Below are 10,324 nucleotides of genomic sequence, written 5' to 3'. Positions count from 1 at the left end.
TTTTAAATATTTAGGTCTAAACTTAATCTAGTGCCATGATAGGAACAAAAAATGAAAAACAGAGCAATAGAGGTCAGTTAATAGGAAATTAATTTTAAAGCAGTTTTTCTTTCTTTCTTTTCTTTTTTTTGGCAACTCAGGGTAATATAGGACATTCTGACCATGTCTTAAAAGGGTCTTACAATGTAAACTTCATAAAGATAAAGGCTCTGTTTGTTTTCCTCGTTGTTGTATCCTTAGCATTTATGTGTAGTTAAGTACTCAATACATATGTGTTGAATATGAACTTAAAAATCTAATCATGGTGACAGAGATACGTTTTTATGCCACTTGACGCTTCCTCATAAACCTGTCCATCACACCTCCCTTCAGGTAGGAATTGATCTTTTTCTCCATAGCCCCTGATCACAAATCTACAAAGCCATCTGAAAATGTTTATGCTTCTTCATGATCTCTCCCACTCCCTTTATGCCGTGCATTGCAAAATTAGTTAGGGTTGCCTTTTGACCATTGGCAGGAAAGGAATCTTCATTGCGCAATCTTCATTGATATCTGTCATACTGAAAACTCTGCAGAATACTAACATTGTCTTTAACTGATGTTTTCTATTTTCTTAAAATGGACGAATATATTGAAAATCTAGGGCTCATAAACTTAGTATACTTCTGAGAAAGTCCTAACTAAGCTGCTGTGTGTAAAATAAAGACATTATCATAAAGCATAAGCAAAAAGAACACTCTCTCTAAATCCAATGGAAATATCTAGGGCTGCTCCTGGCTGTTGGGGGCTTTGAATATAAAGATACTTTCATACTGAAGTAAGCAGTCACCCCACACAGGTAAACGGTAGTGTGAAAATCTGATCATGGTGTCTCAATGCAGACGGGAGAAGCTTGGGGACAGTGTAGTGAGCCAGGTGTCACAAAGACACAGTGCTATACAATATGGCAGAACTCAAACAATACCCAGAAGAAACAGCATGTCATCTGTCTCAATAAATAATGAAATTTGAAACAGGAATGTCAAGAAAAAGAGTTGGATTCGAGCCAACAGAGGCAAAGCAGAGTAGCACATTGGACTAAGGAGAGATTGGAGAGCATACCTTTGGGTTGGGAAGGGCTTTGTGTAGTTCTTGGTCAAAACCCAACTTTGTCAAAGCCTCGCCTACAGTGGTAGCGAGTAGCAGGCAAGATCCTCGTGAAGCTCCTGAAACTAGAAGTGGTGAAAGGTTCAGTGGCCGGTACTCAGAGGGGAGTGCAGAGTCCAGTCATTAGAAGTGTGGGTTTTGGACCCAGACTGAGATGGTTGGAATTGTGCTGGTGTCAATATCTGTGTGGCTTCCTTTGTGAAATGGGGATGGCAACCCTCCCCGCAACTCACAGAGTTGCTGAGAGGATAGAATGAGTTGTGAGTACACAGTACCCAGCACACTGTACATGCTCAAGTGTTCATTGCTGTTACCTACCAACTGAGTATTCTGAACCCTACATCTAGTCAATGTCTTCTAAATCATCATAACAACTTTGGAATTAGATTGGTATACCCAATCTTTGTTATTTTACTTCTTTGAGCTTTGATCTCTTTATCTGTAAAGTGGGACTAATACCCGTAACACAAAAAAATGCCTTGCAGTGAGACTATTTATGTTAATAACCAGTTAATATCAATATCCCCACGGGAGGGTCACATGTGCAATTGTCTCTCTTTCCCAGGGTTAAGAAAAAAAAAAATCTAGCACGCATAGGTTAATTTGTATAATCCAGATTAGGCCTGCCTAGGTAAGTAGGATGGGATTCTATGAACACTTGAGTTTAAATTGAACGGTACCTTAATTTAGGTAGTGTTAAGGTTTTTGTCAGCTATTTGAGCATAAGCTTCTGTGATTAAACAAAAAGGCCAGAAACCTGGAATTTCTTGGGCATGTCTCAGAAAGAATCTCAGAGCTGCAGACTTTCTCTTTGAGAGCGCTGTCCTCAGTTACTTTAAATTCCAGCAGGGAAATCAACAACAGAAAAATGTCCCTGTTGACCAAAACTGCCATAGTGACGAGTACTTTTGTTTTCCGAGAGGAGACTCCGGCGATGTACCAGATTAGGTACCCAAAGGAAACTCTAGGGACATTGCTGTTTTTGTCAGTAATTTAACTGACTCATTATTTTTCAGCTACCTAATGTGTTCGAGACGTTGAATTAACCCTGTTGGCAAATGTGTAACCATTGAAAAATTTTCAGTCAGAAGCTGGAAACATGAACTCACTCTCTTTTGCTGTTGTACAGGCCATTGAAGGCTGTGGATTAAGTGCATTAGTTAGGATAATATATTCAAAGATTTAAGGAATTTGGGTCCAATTTAGAACCACTCTACTACCTCTGGTTTGACCTCAGTTCAATTCCTTAATCTTTTGGCCTCTTTCTCCATCTGTGCAAAATGCCTCTGGCAACACACTGAGTACAGTAGCTGTAGGAATAAATTAAATAATGGGCTTAATATCACCGCTGAGAATGGAGTAAATTGCTCTTTTGTGGGATCCATTAGCTCAACTGAGAATATTAGCACAGGATTCTGGGTCTGTGATGGACTATACGGAATAAGGTAGCATCAATTTTAATGTCTTGCTTTGCCCCTAAATGACTCTAGACAACAGATAAAGAATACAGGGGAAGAAAGAGAAAACAGAGGCGAGGGCTCAGTAAGTCAAAAGAAGAGATAAAAGGTGCAGGGATGGAGGAACCTACAATAAGATGGGAGGTATGAATGGAGACATATGCAGAAAGAGAAGATGAGAGTGGCAGGAAGAAAAACGAGAGGATTATTGAGTGAGAGAAAGAGCAAAGATGTGAAATGAAGATTCTAATCAGACAGTAGTTTGTTGAAATCAAATGGGGGGTATGCAGAAGAGGGCAGAGCAGAGGGGCAGACAAGGTGTATTCCAGAAAGAGGGTTTGCTCGTGGTGATCCCTTTGTCCTTTCAGTGGCTTTCTCCACACTCCTGCTACTCCCCTAGGCTTCCGACTCTGAGAATTAGCTTTAACAGCTTAAGGTATTAACCTCTCAAAACTATAAGAAATTTAACAAGAGTCTTGAGGTGACAGGTCTTAAAGACCCAAGGAGTTAAATAAATGGTAGTCTGTTGGGGGAAGGGCCCTTACTCGATGCTCCTCAAATCAAACTATTAAGTATAGTCATGTAGGACAGGAAATGAAAGGCAAACAACAAAAGGAATATAAGAGAACAAAGACAGTTTTATGGGCATTTTAGTGATACCTGTTTATTCCTCATAATCCTCTAAGCTTTACCCACTAAGGATAACAGGATTTTATAACCACCTCACAACCTCATCTAGCCTCAAAGCAGGCTCATGGATCTGCTTTGATAGACTTAGAAGCGGTAGCAAAAATCGCAATAATGATAACATTCACAGCTAATATTTATTGCTTACTTTGTATCAGGCACATATACCATGAATTCTTCCAAAAGGGATTTGAGGGGGTTTGCAATAAAAGACAAACTATAAGAGGGGAGGAAAATATATACATACACACCTTGGCTGAGGAAAACTATAGCAAATTTAACACAGCAGTAAGTGGTTTTACAGAAATTAACTCCTTTGTTCTCTCCACCATCCTATGAAGTAGGCACTTTTAATAACCCCTTTTTATAGAGAAGAAAACTGGGAAAACCAAGATTGGATATTATATCCTTGCCTTGCCTTCAAAGGCGAGTATTAAAAACAAACAAATAAACAAATAAACAAACACTCGGTAGGAATCTTGCTACTTACTTTTAACTTGAAAGCTGTTCACCATAAAAGATATATTTGCTCTGCCTGCTACCAAAAGATGGCCACAGCCATTGTTGTATAGCGTCTCTCATAACTTAGACTTCTGAAAATCCTCATATAAAGACCCTTATAACACATTCCTCTCAGAGCCTGGGCCGGGAAAGACTTTCCTTTAAGTAAACTATGATTCCTTCCACTTGGCAATGAGAATTATGAAAATCTTCATTTCTCCTATTTCACTTGGCTAGGAGGAAGCTTGGAGCTAAGTTTTGTGCTCAAATGCTATTGTTAGTCTCAGTCAGAATTTTTCTTGACTTTTTTTTTTTTTAACATTTGTCTTTCATTGCAAACCACCTGAGTCTCTTTGGAAGAAGGCATAATATAAACAAAGACAAACAAAATACAGTCCTGTTGGGGCCATGGTAGGGATATAATAATTACCAAAATAGTTTACATAACACCCCTGAAATCTTTTTAGCTGAAAGAGAGTATTCTAAACAGAATCATGGGCAGATACTATTATTCATGGTGTTTATCACATTTTTCATGCCCCTCAAGTAGCATTCCAACCACTTTGGGTAAGGAACATAACATGTAGAGAAAATTAGCTGATTGCTCTCATATGTCTTCTTGTTACAGGAATCTTATTAAAGTTTTGAATCTTGTCCAAAACTGTGCTCTAAAATAAACCAATTTAAATCTACATTTATCAGTCAGGCTTAAAATGAAGAATAGTTTCACTCATGTCAACAATTCACTGGTTAATAACTATGCTTAATTTGTAGATTTTATTTGGTCCCAAAATTTCTTCCAAGAACAAAGCCATATCTCGGCCCACTGATGCTCTATTACGCATCCTGAGAAGCCTACTTAAGGGCCAAGATGTGAGTAATTTAACAGCAGAACCCCATCATCTCACGTTTGCTGCTTTTGTGATTCATCCTTTCAAAGAACAAAGCCTCTCATTTCCAGAACTTTCATTATAGGTGTGATTTCCTCTGCTTCTATCTACTTGATTTCAGCAATTTAGCAGCTTGACTATAGTGACTTCATTTTATTTCTTCACTCTATTCCTCAGAAGTATTTACTTCTGATGTTCAAAATATGCACATGGATAGAGTTGGTCATCAGGACACACAGGTAGGGACCACGTCATACTGTGAAACATTTTCATCTGGTAAGAAGCCCAATGCACTGGCTGGTGTTTTGCTGCCCATTTTACTTGCTTTATCAACAGGGAAATGTTATTTCAGAAAACAAGCATCATTTTGCCAATTTAGAAATTGCTTTAGAATTTCATCCAAAGGTCTCTAAAAAACACATTGGCCTCGGTGCTGGTGCAACAAATAAATCACAAATGAAACAAGATGGTTTCTCATTGAAGGTGTGTCTGCAGACCCCTGTGACTCTGCGTGCCAGGGGCTCTATCTGGCACATTTCTGAACTTTGCAAAATTAATTGTGCCGAAGAGAACATCATCAAACGCGTCCGGCATAGAGCGTAAACATCTTCAAATCATGATTCTGTGCCATCAAACGCTCTCCAGCTAATTTCATTTGGTGCATTACTCTGGAAGAAAATCGAGGCCAAGTGAAACTGCGGAAATGGGAACAATGCTGGGAGGAAAAATCTCACCCCATTAAGAGAGCCGTTCTTTTCCTCCGTACAAATATGCCCACCACGCCTTGGAGGCACGACTATAAGGCTCCAGGATATTCTTAGAATGCCCCGCGGGCCCTCTCGGGGTGAGTGAGCCCTGCACCAGGGAGGAGGAAGGTAGCCTGAGCGGCAGCGACCCAGCCCTAGGGGCATTTTAGGTAACTCATAAAATCTTACGTAGCAATCGCTCACACCCCCCCGCCCCCCGTCCCCCGCGGCTCCACTCCAAGGCACAGAAGCTGGTTTTCATGTGTATTTACAGAGGAAGCTAAAACATGGCCCCACGTTTTCCTCCCCTCTATGCACTGTTTGCAAAGTGCATTGACAGCATTTTGGGTGCCATTCTCCTTCCCGCAGGGCCGCCGCGCACTAGGCCCGCCTTGCGTGAGGATTTGCACCGGCTCGGCAGCTTCGCTCTCCCTGGCTTTTCCATGACCTTCCGAGATTGGCCTCGGGACGGGACTCTCCGCGGAAGCACCACTCTTGGCGCAGGAGCCTCGCGCGCCGCCGCTCTCCTCCGACTCCAGGGGCCGCCTCGCGGGCGAGCGCCGGACGCGCGCGACCGGGCCGGGGGGCGGCGGCGGGGGCGCGCGGGCGGCTTCCGGCAGGGGCGCGCGGGGAGCGCGGGGCGCGCGGGGCCGGGCGGCGGGGCGGGGCGGGGGGCGGGGCCAGGGCCGCGGCGCCCCCCGCCGAGTGGCGTGCAGGCGCCGCCCCCGCGCGCCGCAGACCCGGCTGGAGCGTCTCCGCCGTGGCGGTGGCGGTGGCCGTTACCCTTGCTTGTGCGCGGCTCTGGCGGCGGCCGGTGCTCTCCGGGCTCGCAGAGGGCAGCGGGCCGCCCCTCGCCCGTGGCCGCCTCGAGCAGTCACAGCTGGGACTGGGAGGCGAGGCGGCGGCGGGTTGTGCTCGGCCCTCCTCCTTGCCTCCAGCCCCGGGCGACTGCGGACTCCGGGCAGCCCCCGGGCGGCGGCCGAGGCAGCAGAGCCGACGGCGGGGGATGGCGAGATAGCGGCGCGGGAGCGGCCCGTGAGTACCGGGGGCGGGTGGGCGCGGCGCGGGGAGTGCGAGCCGCGGAGCCTGAAGCCCAGTTCCGTGGGCGCGTCGCCGCGAGCGCCTGGCGGCCCGGGCAGAGTGAGGGGCACCGCTCCGGCCGGCTCTGGTCCCAGGGTCTGGGTAGTGTCCCAGACGAGTGACCTGGGTGGGGGGGAGGGGGTGAAGCGCTCCGTGTCGTGCCGCTCGGCGCGCGCCCTTGGACCACTCTTGGGTCCCGGAGGGCGCCGACTGCGCGGCTGCGAACTTCTGCCCCACCGGGGGCAGTGAGTTTTAGGACCAGAGGCTACCTGGGGGATGGAAAGCCGCTTTAATTTTTATTTTTCTTTGGAGATGTAATCAAGCAAATGAGTTCGTGACCCAGTGCCGCAACTCTTCCTTAAACTAGTTCTTCGTCCCTTCTGTATTGATAGTGTACTCTTTGATTTACCTGTGTATTTATATGCTGATATCCCGAGGCGCTATACTTATTAAATGCAAAATTAAAGTGTGGGCGATCACAGTTGGCCTTCATGAAAAAATGCCACTACTGATGTGTTGTTAAAAGGACAGAGCTGGAGTCATAAGTTCTGACCGACAGAAAACTGCACATCAAGTGCTGTGAATTTACATCTGGGCTTGAATAATGGGATTCTGGTCCTCACTTTCGGTTACCAAAAATATATGAGGTCTTATTTGTAGTTGGGTATCTTTGTGTTCCTTTTTGTATGGGTGTGTTTCATAGTCAAATATTGATACAACGTGTGGTGTGTTATGAGTGGCGATCGTATGGAAATAATTTTTTTCATTTATTGTTGTGTTCTTTTAAGATACACATTCAACAGAAAAGTTTCAGTTTAAACTTTGCCTTCTTATTTGTTCGTTTTCCTTTTCAGATTTGTCTTTAAATCTTAAAATGCTTGGAGCAAAATTAATGTCACTTAATATCAGTTAGGGGTACGAAAATGATTCCTAACAAATTTAAAGCAAACTCCCCTCCCCCACAAATGAAAACACTTTAATAAGCCTTTGTGTAGTGCAAGTGATGCTTGCCCCTTCCCTGAAAGATTATTTTGCCACAGATCTGAAATTCCACTAATGTCATAGGGTTCCTTGTCTGAGTCTGGCAGAGGAAAGGAAACCTAAGTATAGTGTGTTTTTAAAAACAGGAGACAGTCCTCTTGTTTCCTACTTTGACTTTATTTTATGGCCAGGTGGAAACTGTGTTGGTTTGGAGGCTTCATTAGGTAGTTACATGCTCAATTTAAATGTGAGGTATGTTTTTTAGGTGAACCGAACAGCTTTTTCCCTTCCAAGAATTGAATTGAGGCTTATTTGCTTTGTAATAGGTGAGATCACAAGCACGCCTCTCTAATTAGTGGAGACTTGGATTCTCTTCTGGGAATTAAGGATCGGGAACTGTGCCATCAAAGAGGATAAACTTTTGTGATTTTTGAAGGCTTTTGCTTTTTGATGGTTATCCTTGAATAATATGTTGGTAATAGTATAAAGTATTCTAATATTAAAATGTATCATATTAATGTGTGACTGGAGAAGATTCAACAGATATAAAAAGCTGTAGAATGGAAAGTATACCTCTCTCCCGCATGCCCCACGGCAGCACTCTGTTCTCCCCAGGACCTGGGGTTACCAGCTCCTTGTGTATATCTTTCCAGATCTGGCCTATGCTAGTATAAACATTTAGTATGTATTCTTTTTATTTGTCTTTCCACAAAGAAGGACACATTGTATACTCTGTCCCGCACCAGCTCCCCACCTTCCCTGTAGAGTACTAAATCTTGGCAGTGTCTCTATCGGTACCTAAGAGAGCTGTCTCACTCCCCAACAGCTGCTGAGTACTCCATTAAGGATAAACCATAATTGATTTAACCTCTTCTTTATTGAGACCGGTGTAGGTTGTTTCTAATATTTTGCTATAAAATTGTAAAACATTAGTTTTTTTGAGGTTTTTAAGTGGATTTCAATTATTCCCAAAAGCCCAGAGGCCATAGTAACTTACTTGTTTGCATCCCATTCCAGGAAATAAATGCCCTTTCTCTCCAGTGTATATCTTTTGCTTTTATATCGTTGTAGAACTATCCGTAAGGATCTTTGGTGTCTTTGTGGTGAAGCATTTGCCGTGATGGCCAGTAACTAAAACCATATTCCTTGATTAACACCTTAGCTCTTTGTTTCAACACAAGGAATAAAAGAACAGATGTAAATTTTTAAGGATAAACTGTAAGAAAATTCTCAATGAGTTTAAATATTTTTGAACATGGCGAAAGGCGTTACTTTTGATTAAATTGAAGGCAAAGGTGGTTTGTGTTTTATAAAACTTGTTTGCCAGTAGGCACTAAAATCCCTGCCTTCTATAGGTTATCACCAATAGTTCATATTTTAATGTTGCTGAAATACAGTTACAAATTGTACAGTTTGGGAGGTTATTAATAAGTCTTAAGGAGGAATATGCTTTTAGAAAATACTTGGCTCTTTTATTTTAAATTAAAATTGAGTGCTTTCAGAATAGAATAAATGGTAGAAGTAATGCTAATGCTAAAACAGCCTAATACATTATAAAATTTGAGTATTAGCCAATGTTGAGGTTTATACTTCCATTATGTTTATTTTTGAAAATGTTTTTAAGACTAGTGTAAGGTATAATGATCTTTTTGTTTTAACTGATCAAACAAATCTTTTGGCATTTAAAGTGTTTTCTTTTTCCTTTATTATTTGGTACATGTCATTGTGATAGAAAACCGCTAATATTGCCTATATTTGCTCTTCTTAAATAAGAATTTATTGAGCGTCTGTTGTATTTCAGGCAACTTCTAGGAACTAAGAATCCAGTTGTGCACAGGACTGGCAGGCCCCACTGTGAGTTAACATTTTAGAGGGAGAGACGCAATAAAGGAGATAATATCAGATAGTGACAAGTACTGGAAAAGTAATAGAATAGCATTGCTGTAGTAAAGGGGGGCAGGGAGAGATGCTGCTGTTTTAGACTGAGTGGCCCTAGAAGCCTCTCTGAGATGGAGAGATTTGAGCTGAGAATTGAAGGACGGGAAGAAGCCTTTGTTTTTGGAGATTTGCAGGTAGAGTGGTTCAGACAGAGGGAACAGCACGTGCAAAGGCCCTGGAGTGGGGCTGAGCCTCACATGCCAGAGCAACAGAGGGCTGCCTGTGTGATGAAGTTTATGATGAAGGGGAAAGGGGGAGAGTGGCAGGCAGGAGAGAGCAGGCGCTGGGACTGGTGCCCTGTGTATTTGCCCATGTCAAGGAATGTTTACAGGAGTGGAGGAGAGACCTTGGCTAGTGGAGCTCCTCCACCTGCTGGAAGCCCCAGAGAGCAGGCACCTCAGCTTTCTTTTGTTCCTCATTGCTTTCCCAGCACCAGGAACAGCCTCCATCACAATGGGCTGTGAATATTTGTTGAATTAACGAATATCAAAGTTGAAAAAATAATCTTGCCTAATTTGGGTCAAAATGCTTGAATTCAGAAGTCTTTTCTCTGAGCTTTCCATCTTGGCTCTGGCCCTTGACATTACCAAATCTGTTATACTGTTAACACAGCCTCTAAATCATTGCTCTAGGTCAGTTGCATTTGATTGCTATTACATGAAATTAACGTATGAAGCCTTAAAAACGTACCTGATTTTCCAGGACCTGACAGTGATTTCTGAGTCATTTAGTCAGAAGTTTCCTCTTTGATTTCAGTGGATTAGCCATTTGCGTAAGTGTGAAATTTTCAAAGATGCCTTTTTGTTTTTTTGGGGTTTTTTGTATACTGAATGTCTTAATTCTTTTGAGCCAATGACAGAATAATGAACACATATATGGATTTTATGCAGGTACTTTT

At 42.9% G+C, this 10,324-nt stretch overlaps 1 protein-coding gene across 1 annotated transcript in view; it reads left to right on the top strand.

Moving 5' to 3' along the window:
* Nucleotides 1–6,149: 6,149 nt before the first annotated feature.
* Nucleotides 6,150–10,324, top strand: part of LIFR (LIF receptor subunit alpha) — a 65,431-nt gene continuing 61,256 nt past the window's right edge. The window contains exon 1 of the mRNA XM_033110142.1: nt 6,150–6,462. The gene's annotated coding sequence lies outside the window, so the exon portion shown is untranslated. The remainder of the gene's footprint in view (nt 6,463–10,324) is intronic.

Source organism: Rhinolophus ferrumequinum, chromosome 7 (assembly GCF_004115265.2).
Source record: "Rhinolophus ferrumequinum isolate MPI-CBG mRhiFer1 chromosome 7, mRhiFer1_v1.p, whole genome shotgun sequence".
Taxonomy (NCBI): Eukaryota; Metazoa; Chordata; class Mammalia; order Chiroptera; family Rhinolophidae; genus Rhinolophus; species Rhinolophus ferrumequinum.
The sequence above is the reverse complement of the archived record's forward strand: the minus strand, read 5'-3'. Positions and strand labels throughout refer to the sequence as shown.